This window comes from Lactuca serriola, chromosome 3 (genome assembly GCF_051521515.1).
Source record: "Lactuca serriola cultivar US96UC23 chromosome 3, Lser_US96UC23_V15, whole genome shotgun sequence".
NCBI lineage: Eukaryota > Viridiplantae > Streptophyta > Magnoliopsida > Asterales > Asteraceae > Lactuca > Lactuca serriola.
In genome coordinates this window covers 92,329,877-92,344,628 of record NC_136410.1, presented here as the reverse complement: position 1 = coordinate 92,344,628, position 14,752 = coordinate 92,329,877, and the positions used below count along the sequence as shown (strand labels likewise).

Below are 14,752 nucleotides of genomic sequence, written 5' to 3'. Positions count from 1 at the left end.
TTCCTATGACTGCCATGCACCGTCTCACCAGAAAACAACTTGAGATCTGCCAGAACGCAGTTGAAAAATCCAAGCATACCACCGCAGAGGTCAAGTTTGAAATAATAAGAAGAATCAACTGGTTAGAGAACGTCAAGAAGTTTTGGTGGATCCTGATCAAGTTCCTTAAACTTGATAACTGATCAAATTTAAAGAGGTCACTTAGGGGGAAATTGTTGAATCAAAAAAGTGACCCTTTTGAACTTTAGCTACCGCAGTCTTCAAGCCACCGCAGTCAAGCAATCTTATCATCTGGCCATCTGAAGTCTTCAGCACCGCAGTCTTTATCTTTACTTAGTTTATTTTTTCTTTTCTGTAAAACACTCTAATATCCAGTATGCCTTGCATGGCTGCTTTTAGAGTTGGAAACTTGTCTCTATAAATAGAGTTCATTTCTCATGTAATCGGTACCGGTGTGAATCTCTCATCAAATTCTAATACACATCAGTTCTCATTCTATCTTACTTATCAAACCTTTTTACTCTCATAATCAATTACCATCTCTTTTAAAGAGCAAGTCACTCGTGACTTAATCACTACGCTATATCTCATTTACTAACTTGGTTTGAATGCATTCCTTTTTATGAATCTGCTTATGTGTATACTTGATATAACAATTGTTGTCATTTATATTCCTTTACTTTTTCGCATCTAACTCACTAACTTCTAACTCTTAATATTATTGTTGTGCTAACAGATCCTTCGAGATTAACTATTCCGCTATATACTTGTTCTAACGATTTGTTCAAGTGTGTCTCAAAGTTTTTCTCTCAACAAGTTGCTCCAGCAACATCTATATAAAGAAATCCTTGGAGGATTTCTTGGTTCACTTTGATCATTCTCAAACACTTATGCACTTCTCAAACCATCAAGAGAGTCTCTTTTTCTCTCTACTTCCAGCCACTTTTTGAAGGAGTTCTTGAGCTATTACTTCATTTTTTGGTAAGTATTTCATCTAAACTCAAGTGTTATTCCATTTTTTCATTACATCCTTGAATCATCTATACACATTTTAACACCAAAAATCGTTCTTAGGATCATCCAAAATTTCGCGTGTTCATCAAGTGTTCTTGACTTGATACTTCTCGTCTTCGACCTTCCACTCTTCAAGAAATCACGCAAGGTGAGTTCATACCCCTACATTTTCCAGTTTTTTTTAGTTTTTAGGGGGGAATACAAGCTAAAACACCAAAACATATTTAAAACTTAACTTGACAGCTTACAACAGAAAAGTTGTGACCTGTTTACGAACTGTTTTACCCAACTTAAACTTAATATTTTTCAAAATTGTTTAATATTAAAATAGTTCAGGTTTATACCTTTAAAATTACTGCTTGCACATCTCCATACGATTTTTCAACAATTTATGGTGAATTTTACAAAACTGCCTATCACTACAGTAACAAAATCGGACCAAGTCGTGAAGATGAAAATTTTCACACTGGTTTAAGACCACCAAAAATTATAGGAAAATTTATGAACATAGTAGACTCTTTTTCCAAACTCTCCGAGGTTACGGATTCAGTTTTCGACTTACGATGATTTTTCTATAAATATTCTAAACCAGTGACAGTTAAGGGTAAAACTATCAAAACGAGTTTAAGAGTTATTCACACCTTGTAACATGCTGAGCAAGGTGTGTAAAATTTTATACTTAGTATTTTCAATGTCATTTTATTGAAATACAAAGCCATACATAACAAGGTTTCATTTAAAACATAAAACACTCTTGATAAACTATAATAGGTATAGTTTGGACACCTCATTTAACAAAGAAACGGTAATACAATCGATTTACAAAGCGGGTATTTCATTACAAACCAGTGACAGAGCTTGAACCTTTGAGTGGGGGGGGGGGGGGGGGGGCGAAAGTATAATACGTATAAAAATTGGAAAACAAGGGGGCCACAATCAATTTTTTTAGTTGTAGGTCTACTATGTAAATTTTTTAATAGTATATGGACTAGTTTTAAAAAAAATAAAATAAAATAATAATAATAATAATAATAATAATAATAATAATAATAATAATAATAATAATAATAATAATAATAACAATAACAATAATAAAAACAGGGGGCACAACCCCCCTAGCCCTTAAGAAGATCCATCCATGTTACAAACTACGTGAACATGTTAATGAATAAATTTGTGAGACCTTCACCCTCAGGGTACTCTTAAGTACAACAGAAAAGTCATGTAGTTATAGCCAGAATCTCTTGTAGAGAGAGCGTGATAGTAGTGTATAGATCTATATTGGGTCTGACAAACCCATACCTAAGTTGCTTGCAACAACTAGACCGGCTGGTCTGGGGTGACAAGTGTCATAACATTCCGACACCTGAAGAACGTCGAGTACGAAGTCTTCGAGTCTTAGCATGGTTATAACAACTCACATGGGGAATTAACAAAACACACACAGTTCACGGGAATTTAAGGATTTCACAGAAAGGAGTTTTATTTAAATATAAGACCACACAAAAGTATGACGGTTTACTTACATATACTAAGTCTTGGTTCAGTTAAGACTAAAACAAATCTTTTAGAAAATATTGGATTTTCTGGAAACGAACTTGTAAAACACTTTAAGGAACAACATCCATTTTTCATTCATAAATTGCTTATGAACACACCAGCTTTAATGTTGATACTCTTTCAAAAACAACTTGTATTCTTAGGTATTCAGTAATATAGGTAACCACAAGATTTTTGAAGGCAAGACACTAAGGCGCAAATTTCTTTTGAACTATTTTGGCATCATATGTAATCTATTTAGAAACATGTATTTTTGCAACGATGTAACCATTTAAATTATATTTATGATGGTTGTGTTGTTTTCTTCAGTATGGTTATGATACTGAACATGACGTCCTCCGCCCATGAACGTTTCCGCCGTTCCGGTTTGGAGGTGTGACACTGAAGCATTTTGGAAAGCGGGTGTGTCATGTACTCTTTTTGAATGCAATATTTGACACCTTCTACAGAAAGATGTAAAAGCATGTCAATTGTAATACCAAAGTCATCGAAAACAATAAACAAATACCTCACGTCATGTATGCATTTAGGGTGGCAAAATACTTTTTTTTATCGAATACTTAATCAATAACATGTTTTACAATCGAAATAAAGCTACACCACAACAGTGTTCAAAGTCTAAACAAATAGTTCATAAAAGAATATTTATAGATAAGTTATGTTTATCATCATAAACACTTCCTATTATGTTAAAAAAAACTACGACATAATAGTGTTCAAAGTATAAACAAATAGTTCATGAAAGAATATTTACAAAGAATAAACCGAAAAGAAAATATTACATCCGGCCCCGCAACGCGGGGTTACCCATCTAGTTATTATTAAATATCGTTATCATAGATATATAAAACTGTTACTAATATCATTTTCGTAATATTTAATTATATATATATATATATATATATATATATATATATATATATATATATATATATAGGCTTAGGTTATTTTATTCGAACTAATTATTATAAATCTATCGTATGCTATGAGAATTACTAAGAGAATAAGTCGTTTAGCAATGCGAATACGTTGAACCTTACAAGTATCGTCATTTTCATGCACTCTCATTAATTATTATTATTTTTTTGTTCTCACACATTGTTTTTCACTCATTTTCATTCTGACAGAATACGACCCAATAAAACATTTTGACAATATTCTTACAGAAATGAGAATAATAATATTAAGTGTATAATAATCTGATAAATTATTTAATTATTGAGAATGTGTGTTAATGACAATAGTTATGTAAGATTGAACGTATTGATATTATCAAACAACATATTTTCTTTATAATTCTCATAGCATAGGATAGACGTACAATAATTAGTTAGAATACTTGAACCTAGTTCTCTCTCTCTCTCTCTCTCTCTCTCTCTCTCTCTCTCTCTCTATATATATATATATATATATATATATATATATATATATATATATATATCAGTGTTGCAGAAATCGGCTTTGGTAGCCGATTAATCGTTTGGCGGCCTTAAACCGATTACAATTAGGGTGCTTGGCGGAAATTGGTCAAATCGGTCAAAGTCGGCCTTGGCGGCCCTTGGCGGTCTCGACGGTCATAGGCGGGAATTTTTTAAAAAATTCAAAAAAATTTAATTTCCAAATATTAAACCAAAATTTTAAATTTTCAAATTTTTAAGCTTTCAAATTTTAAAATATTAAACTAAAATTTTTAAATTTTTAAATTTTTAAATTTTTAAATACTTAGTTTTTTAGGGAATATTAATTTTTTAAATAATTTTATTAATAATTAAGTGTGCCCGATTAATCTCCGCCTACTCCTTAATCGTTTATCGTCAGTCGACTACCAAGATACCGCCGAGCGATTTTTACAAACTTGATATATATATATATATATATATATATATATATATATATATATATATATATATATATATATATATATATATATATATAACCATCTTTTTATGTCATTAAATACAAAAATGATATTAATAGCAGTTTTATATATCTATGATAACGATATTTAATAATAATAATAATAATAATAATAATAATAATAATAATAATAATAATTTGATTTTATGTAGCATCATACATCAAAACACGTAGAAGGATGAAAATGTCAAACAAATGGGGAAAGGAGGAGCAAAATGGCAGAAAATGATGCAGTATATCAAAGTCTATGAGCATTTAATGGTATGTCAACTCTCATATTACGTCTTCATGAACATACAAATTGGAAACCAACATAAAAAATGATTCGCAAATTAGTATATGGAAATCTATGAATTTGTGCTAGAACTAGAACTGATCTCAGATGTACCCAAGAGCTGATCCAGCAAATCAGATCCTAAATCCTCAAAAACCACAGGAATTTTTTGAGAGTCTTGATTCTTATTGTTTCTCTTACATTTAGAAATTCTTCTCACTCTATGTGTCTCCTTTATGACTGCTGCTGGTGAAGATCCATCCTTGAAACTGGTGTAGCTTTTCCCCTTTAATGACTCTTTCACTCTCTCCATTGGGAAGTTGAGTTGAGTAGAGGAACCCCTCATTGAAAATGCGGCTTGGTCATAAATTAAAGCCGCTTCTTCTGCACTGTCAAACGTCCCTAGCCATACCCTAATCCCGTTTCTTGTGGAATCCCTAATTTCTGCTGCAAACTTTCCCCAGGGCCTTTTTCGGACGCCTATAAATCGTGTTTTCTGGACATCAGGCTCTTCTTTTGGCTTTGTAATCACTTCTAAGATCTGCCCTCGGTCATGAGAAGTTTTGCTTAGATCTATTTCAGAGGAAAGCTCATAATGGTCGTCAGTAGGATCCTGGAAAATAATATTTTCTTCTTTTATCTGGACTTCAGCTGAGAGCATCTCGTGAGAGAAGATAAGCTCATCCCATGAACAAGGAGACATAGGAAAGAATTCTAGATTTGGAAATGAACACATTGGTGTAGGAAGTTGTATCTTTAGGGAAGATTAGATGGCTTTAACAGTCTGAAATTTGAAGTGGTTGTCAATGGGACCAAAGGCTTACACCTTTTCTTCTTGTCTTTCCTTGACAAGTGGATGGAGTTTTGCTTTATTAATTACAAATAATTTCCATCCATCAATAAACATTAATTGAGGTTTCGCATCTACGGTCCATGGGCTTGATTCTTTTCCACTTGAGTCCCTTATATATAATTGATTAATTCTAGGGTTCACATAATAGGGTAGTTGATCCTTTTCCACTTCAATTCCTTATAATTGATTAATAATTCTAGAGTTCACCTAGTATTTTTGCTTCTGTCAGTTGGAGCATGCTCAAAATATTCTAGGGTTATAATCCTTGCATGCTGATTGGAGAGCATGCGTAGGTGACATTTCATCTAATATCACTATGTGTCGGGTTTTTGAGAAATACATCCAGTTCTAAGGTTGCAATAATGCTTAAATTTCTTGTATCCGCTAGGGACTCATAATATGTGAGCTTGTGAAACCTAGCTAGCTAGTAACATATTTCTCATTACGAGACTTTTGCATCTCAAACAAGATATGAAGGCTGAAGCTATCAATTAGTTGTAACTCGATTGATCAATTAAGGATTTTTTTTATTGTTTATGAATTATGATAAGTTGTTGCAAGAAAATATGGACCGCGCCTCTATGTATACTTGTATAGTTTCATAGAACATAGCCAATAATAATTACTACTCATTAGCTTCAGAAATTACAACAATACAAACTAACAAAATATGATTTAGTGCTAGAGCACTAAATGTGTTGTACGATGTAAAAACCTAATGTATCTGCCGTAATATGCTTATTCTGTTGGAAAACACGAATTTTCTTCAATTTGAAAACTTGTTTAATTTTTGACCAAATTTTAGTATGTTGAAATTAATATATTTAATATTTTTTTCAATATTATCTAGTTCGGTTTTATTGATTCTCCTTGAGAGAGCTTTGAAACTATGTAACGTTTTTTAGAACAGTAGTTTTTTATTTTATCGAAACAACATAGTTGAGAATTAAGCTAGGTTACAAAACCAATGAGCAAAGCCTTGATAGGGTTAGAAAACTAACTGCCCTAATGAAAGGTGTAAATTAGCCGAGCTTGAGTAGGTTTGGGCTCGGCTCTTTTAAATTTGTTCACAAATTAAGATATTTAATACATGAATCTTGTTTTCAACTATATTAACTATTATTTATTTATTGTAAATAGTGTTCGTTTGTCAACGATATATATTCATCGAAGACTACGGTGTTATTACGTATGCATTTCTAGGTGTCAAACTTTATTTGCATTAAGTTGCATGGAATACATCACATTAGGCCTATTGCATAGTGGGTTCAAGGTGATTTGACCATTGACCTAATTTTACCATTTGCCACAGTATAAAATGGTTTTATGTTGTTGGCATATTCTTGCTTTTATGCTATTTTTATGATTTTTGAAAACCATTTTTGATAAAAAAAAAAAACTCAATAAGTGGTATCAGAGCCTCTTTTGCATGCATGTTTAGATTTCAAGTTTGTATAAAAATCTTGGTTTTTAGAAGCGATGGATAGTTTTCATCATGTATGTCAAGTTAATGCATGGATTCTTTGGCAACGAAAAATGTTCTTGCTATAATTTTATGTGACCAAAAAACTTATCTCATGAACTTTGGTTACATATGTTTCCTTAGATAAACATAGAGTTGTTTTTGTGTATGATTTTATGTAAATGTTGTGCATAAACAAGTCATGGGCCCATTATGATGTTGGTTGTGTTGTTTATGAAAATGGTTGTAGTATTTATTTATTTATCCGTAAAGTATGTAATGATAAATGGGTTATTAACCTAAGATGGTAATGAACTTTGGTTTTTGTCCATATTTAAGTAACCGTATTTTTTCCATACACATTTAACATGTTCAAAATAAGGTAATATGACTGGTAATTACCATGATATTACCCTATTATGAACATATCAAACAATTTTATTGGTTAAATGTGAACGAAAAAAACATGGTTACCTAAATGTGGACAAAAACCAAAGTTCCTTACCCATTTTGATAATATCGGGTTCTTTATGCCAAGTGCAAGTAGTCATAAGCCCCGCTGACGTAACATAGAATCAGGTCATCGGGTCTTGGTGTCAGATATGGATTAGGTATCATTATTAGGTTCCTGACTTGATTATTGGCTGCCATCAGAGTGCAAAACCATTAGAACCGTCTCAGTGATTGTGCCCTGGGAGCAGGCTCCAACAATTAACTTAGATCGATGTGTATAAGGATATGCTTTCTCCTGGATGGAGAACCATCTTGGTAGGAGGAGTGTATGTATAGAGTGGATGCTCATGTTTGAGAATGAGAGATCCTCCTCAAGGAGAAAGAGGCATTCAATTTATAGATCTAGGTCAATAGACAATTAGGTTAGCCTTGGGCTAACCCAATTCAGGTCAAGTTAGTCATAGGCTAGGTAGCTGCTAGGCCTCTAAAGTTCATGCAACCTAACCCCTTAAGCGCACATAGCCTAGCCCCTGACTAGTTGGGTGTTAATTGGATTGACCTAAGACTTGGCCTTCTCCATAGAACCATTGATCTAACTTAAACTTCAAAACCTGCTCCCTGATTATAGTCCTTAAGGTGGTCTAATGGTTTTGTTCTTTGATAGCAGCTAGGAATCAAGTTAAGAACTCACTAACGACACCTACTTCAGATTAACAATCCAGATCTGACACCAAGAGTCGATGACTCAATTCTATGTCACATCAGTGTGTCTTATGACTACTTTCACTTAGCATAAAGAACCCAATATTACCAAAATGGGTAAGAAACTTTGGTTTTTGTCCATATTTAGGTACCCATGTTTTCTTCGTACACATTTGACTAGTAAACTTGTTTTACATGTTCATAATAAGGTAATATCACCGGTAACTACCAATTATATTACCATATTTTGAACACGTCAAACAAATTTAATGATCAAATGTATATGAAAAAAAAACATGGCTACTTAAATTTAGACAAAAACCAAAGTTCGTTACCCTCCTAGGTCATTAACCCAATAGTAAATAGGTATTAGTTAATCTTGTTTTTTCGTAAATAATAGCTTAGTGTTAGAGTATTTTATTTTTATGTAAAATATAACAAGTTTGAAGATAGTGACCATTTTTGGTCGAATGCATTGTGTCCATGGTTTTTATAAGCATCCACACAACCATGGAGTCCTTGAAGATCTTGCATGAATTTTTTTTCATTTAATGTATAAGGAAAAATCGCGTAATTAATGATTAATTATGGTGACATTTTAATTATGGTGACTATAACTCATAAAACCATTGCTATAGGTAAAAATCATCACCGTAAGGTGGCAATTTTTGTAGTTTTTTCAATCATGTTTTTATAAACGTCATCATAAACAATGTTTCGTCACATGCTATTTAATTTTCATGACTATTGCGGACTTTTAGTGATATATAATATATTAAATCGTTACCACAAACTACATCTAGTCACTTGTTTTTTCGTTTTTCATGACTATTATTGACTTTTAGTGACACATAATATATTAAACTGTGATAGTCACATGTTTTTTCGTTTGTCATTACTATTGTTGACTATTAGTGACACAAAATATATTAAACTATGTCCATAAACTACTATTAGTCACGTGTTTTTCGTTTTTCTTGACTACTGAAAAGTTTTAGTGACACGTAATATATTAAACATTGACCATTACTTTTAGTCACACGTTTTTCATTTGTCATGGCTATTTTTGAACAGCTTAAAATCATGTATGTTATTCTAATAAACAACTTAAATTGATAAATAAAATACAACATTTCATTCACATTGACATATAGAAAGTATGTTGATAGCAACAATTTGATAAATCACTACAAGAAGTCGTCATCTTTACTATTATCTACATCCAAAGTAACTCTTTAGCAATACAGCTTAGTTCCAAATCTCTTTAGTCCTCTCATATCTGTCTTGATAGAAAAAATATCATTCAATAGTCAGTTTCAAACACACAAAAAGTTTAGATTACACACAAATACAACTATCTTACATATAACTATTATACTTAAGCGAATTTAAAATAAGAGAAATGGCTCCAAATTTAGGCCTCCATTGAGTTATTTGTTGTTGTACTTCAAATAATCTAAACTGATTATAACAATGTACTTTACTGGCTTGCCAATATGGAGAATGTACTTCATTAGAAGCAATAATATTTCAGAAGAGAATTAAGATGTGACTTTTAAGCTTCTATGAGTGCATTATAAGCATAAGCATCAACCTTATTTCATTAAACACGTTCAAATCCATGTGTGAATAGCTCTAGCATCAATTAAACCATCAAAAAAGTTTAAGCAATCATAAAAACTAAATACTAAGAAAAGTAAAACTAACAAGATGTAATTTATCGAGACTTAATCAAAATAAACTAGAAAGATAAAAAATAAATTAATGGGTGATGTCCAGTTAGAAAGATTTAAATAAATTCAACTTTGAATCCAAAAGGGAAAATTAGGCAATTGGGAAAAGATGAAAGACGATCGTGATTCTAAGACTTTAATCTTATGGGCAAACTCATCATTCAAACCAAAAGCCAAAAAAATACTTGAATACTTCCAGTAACACGCCCACACAACTAAAAGGTAGCAACACAAAGAACAAGACTTGAATATTCCAATAACAAGAAATCAAAACAAAACCATAAAAACTTCACTGGTTCTCGAATCATAAAAACTTCACTAGTTCTCGAATTATAAAAACTTCGCTAGTTCTCGAATCAAAAACAGAAAAGGCTCAATAGTTCTCGAACCAATAAAGTTTATTACTCACTACTCAGTTTCTCGAATTGGTTCAAATTTTTAGATAAAATGCAGATTAATCGGTAGTGTAAATCTGCAAACAGATTAAGGGAGAAGGGGAATTGAAATTTTCAAATAAGAAATGATAATTACCATTGTTTATAAATTGCTCCCGTCTCCTCGTCTTCTTCATTCTCTCGGGCTCCTCTAATTAGGCGTGACAGTGTTGGATGGTGGGAAAATTATGACAAGGGGTGGAGAGAAAGAGAGAAAAAAGATGGAGAAGATGAGCAACAATTAATAAAGAAAATTGAAGAGAGTAAGAAGCTTACATGGTCGTCGGATAAAGATTAGAAGCGGTTTAGTAGTGTCACAGACGCAAACGAACACAAATGTAAACACGTACGATTTAGGAGAATGAGATAGTATAGGGTTTAGAAAATGAGATTTTAGGAAAGTTAAAAGGTTTGTGTTGGTTTACAACTTCAGATGCTTTGTATCCGTTAGATCAAAAAAAGAAAAGCACAATCCTAGTGAATAGAAGGTTATACGATGGCAATCTATGTAATCTAAACATTTGTAAAAAAAATGAAAATTTTTAATTTTCAATTTGTAAAAATATTTAAAGATTAAAGTGTGGCTATAAAGTACTTATAGTCACATGTGGCTATAAAGTACTTATAGTCACATGTGAGCATAAACTGTAACAATAAATTACTTATAGTCACACTTTTTGTTAATAAATTAAATTGTAACTATTAAGTATTTATAGCCACATGTGAAATTAAACTGTGACAATAAGTCACTTATATAAACACATTTTTTATAAATAAATTAAATAATGATTAATTCACCTTATGATTTAGTCACATAAAATTAGAATTTATGTGACCTTATATGTTTTTATGTCTCGGTTAATAACAATCACAACATAAAGTTAGTTGTTAAACAAAAAACCATAATGATTGATGATATTATTTCATAATGATCGACAGTGACTATTGGCTAGTATTTGTCACACTTGTTATGTCAGACTGTGACTAAATGTGTGAACAAGGTTTACAATTATGACGGTTTTTAGCTAATATTTGATTAAAACATTACTAGAATTTGAATAATGACATTTAGTGACTCAATTAATCAAAACCATGACAACCCTGTTTTCAAAAACTGTGACCGTAGGTCATTTTTAGACTAGTATTTTGTTCCTTATGAATGAACTTGACAATTCTTGTTTTTGTCTCACAAGAATTCTCATAGTTAAACGGCTTAGTTTATGAACGTTTACATAATGTTGATGATTGTTTGTGATGATATGGTTAAAATAGGATTTTCCTGCTAGATAATATTTTGAACACAAAATTAAATCATCCTTTGGAGTTTGGTTTTTCAATAGAAATATTGTTTTAATTTAAAATAGTAAAAAAAAAATGGGTTTTATAATAAAAGAGTTCTATTCTAAAATTCTTAAAGTTTTTAAATAGTAAAATGAAATAAAAATTGTGATTTTAAAAACTCATCTAAACTTAAATATTGTTTTAATTTAAAATAGTAAAAAAAAAAATGGGTTTTATAATAAAAGAGTTCTATTCTAAAATTCTTAAAGTTTTTAAATAGTAAAATGAAATAAAAATTGTGATTTTAAAAACTCATCTAAACTTGTCAAATTTTTGACACTTTTGTTGTCTAATTTTGGACACCTTATGTAGAGTCTAAATTTAGACACTTTTGTTGTCTACTTTTGGACACTTTCTGCTTAGGTCAAAATAAAGGTACCATGGACTGTATGATGCATAAAACAAACATAATACTACATGTTTTTAAAAAGTAGAATTATAAAACATATAAAAATCCTTTTTCAAGCGCAAGTCTATGTAGTCCCTTTGAAGAATAGTCGCACGTCATTTCTATGGTCTTTGTGGGATAAAGGATACCTAACCACTTTAATTGCCTTGCGATGGTAGAGGTGGAATTCGCGATTCCTGTGACTAATTACAGTCCAGTTCCACATGTTTTTCAAATTGGATGACTTAAATATGAATCTTTTGTGATAAAGGTCATCTAAGCATTAGAAACTCGAGGCATAGACGGGATCAAGCATGTCAATTAACAAATGTTGTTAAAGATGTTGGGTTTTATAGAATCAATACACTTTCTAAAGGTAGAAGAAACAATCAAAATTTTCATATGTGTATATGCACCCTAAGATCTAGGTTTTACTAGTTATAGCAACGAACTTTAAAACTAATTACTAACCTCTTGGTTCTTTCTTGAGACCTGTGAATAACAGAACTTGCAATGGTTAAAGGACCAAAAACAGAATCCCTCTAATGTAGTGAGACCCACAAACTCCAAAAGTTAACAAGGAATAACCCTAGATTAGGGTTTTGCGAAAAGTTATTAACCCTAGTAGAAGGGTTATATATTTCGAGAATATGAGAGGGGAGAGAGTGTGGATGATTTTATTAGAATGAATCAAAAGCTAGGGTTTAACCCCTGGCAGTCTATTTATCAATAGCAGATAAATCCTTAAGAGATTCAAACTATTCAGGATAATCCTTATCCGATTCCAAACATGCCTTATCCCTATCAAGGGGTTCTCAAAATCGTCCCCTACAATCTCTCCAAGAGCTTCTTGAATATTCCACTTAATCTCTAAGATTTAATTAATATTTAGCCTATTTGATTAAATAAAACTATTTAATTAATTCCAAAATAATTTCTAATTAACTAATTGATTACTTAACAAATTAATAACTTATTTTCTGCATTTCCTTTTAGCTATTTGTGTTATGAGGTCAACCCAAAAGGAGTCTTTTATTATTATAAATATTACGAAAACAGTTAATGACCTTCGAAACTATTTCCAACAAAAGATCCCATACCACTAAAATTTACATTTAGATGTAAATGGTAAATGTTGCCTACCTTTTTCAATTAAATAAATATGATAAAGGATACCTAACATTTTATTTGTTTTCAATGGGATCCTAGATTTTGATAATTAATGTTTTAGAAACATAAATGGTATTAGTTTTAATGAATAAAATACTAAATAAAATTTGTTAAATTTTACAAATGGACCATATGGAACCACCCAAACTCACATACAAGTTATCCATACGATTCGTTCTTGAGAAGGACAAGATAAGCCCTACTAACTTCTTAGATTGGTCTGAAAATTTGAAAAAATTCTCAGACAATTTAAGAAAGATTATGTGCCTTAGGACCCCATTCCCGAGAGCCTCATACCACTCCCAAAAATGCTCATGATGTTGGGTTGATACATATCGATGATTCAATCAAAGTGTCGTGCTTTATGCTAGCCACTATGATCTTAGACCTTCAAAAGGACCTGGAACACGCATAACATGATAACTCACTTGAAGGAAATATTCCAAAAACAAGCAAGGACTAAGCATTTTGAAACAGTTCTAGCATTGCATGCATGCAGGATGGAGGATGGCCAAATGTGAGCACTTATGTTCTTAATATGAAGAGCCATATCGGCCATCTAGATAGGTTTGGTTCTCCTATTTCCAATGATTTGGTCACAAATTTGATCCTAAACTCATTGCCTAAGTCATTTGATACTTATGTTATGCACTATAATATGAATGGTTGGGAGAAGTCCATCCTAGAGCTGAATATGATGCACAAAAATATATGAAAAGAATATGCATAAGAAGTCCTCCTTAATGCTCATGTTTCAGGAAGTAAGAGTCAAGAAAACTAAAACCCACCACTTCAAGGCTGAGGAGAATATCGCAAAAGGCAAAGGAAAAAAGGTTGCCTCTCAGCCACTGCCAAAGAAGAAGGTAACCAAAGAATACATGCATTCTTTGAGTGTGGCTGTAACATCCGGATTCCCAGGAGGTGACCAAGGCAAGAGGGAGATGAAGAGGGTGTTATTCTGAAGATTTCAGATCCAAGGACTTCATATTTGAGGTATAGAATCGATCCTTCTTCAGTTTTGGTGTTAACCTTTAGAGTTAGGGTTTTCTAGACCCTTTAGAGGCTTGATTTGATGAGCATTTGGTCCCTTCTCGTATTAAGGCTTTGGATCTGAATCCAAAGAGGTACAGAGACCTTAACCCCTTAGATCTTTATGATTAATATTGAGAGGCATAAGCTTAGAGTGTCATATTTGAGGTTATTTCTTCAAATAGAGTCTTTTGGCCTTTGCATGGGCATCAAGTTTTGAACTTTACGTGATTATCATGGTTGGGAAGGTCAGATCTAGGGATTTGAGGAACAGATCTGACCTCAAGAGGTCTTTTGAGTTTGAGCATGACATGAACTCGTCGAGTCCAGGAACTGACTCGACGAGTAGGAGTGGGTTTCCCCGAGAATCACATAGTTTATGACTCGCTGAGTTGGGGTCATGACTCGGTGAGTCAGGGGGG

At 32.1% G+C, this 14,752-nt stretch overlaps 1 pseudogene; it reads right to left on the bottom strand.

Annotated features, from left to right (window-relative positions):
• Positions 1-4,707: 4,707 nt before the first annotated feature.
• LOC145092868 (ethylene-response factor C3 pseudogene) lies at positions 4,708-5,579 on the bottom strand (annotated as a pseudogene).
• Between the last annotated feature and the right edge of the window lie 9,173 nt (positions 5,580-14,752).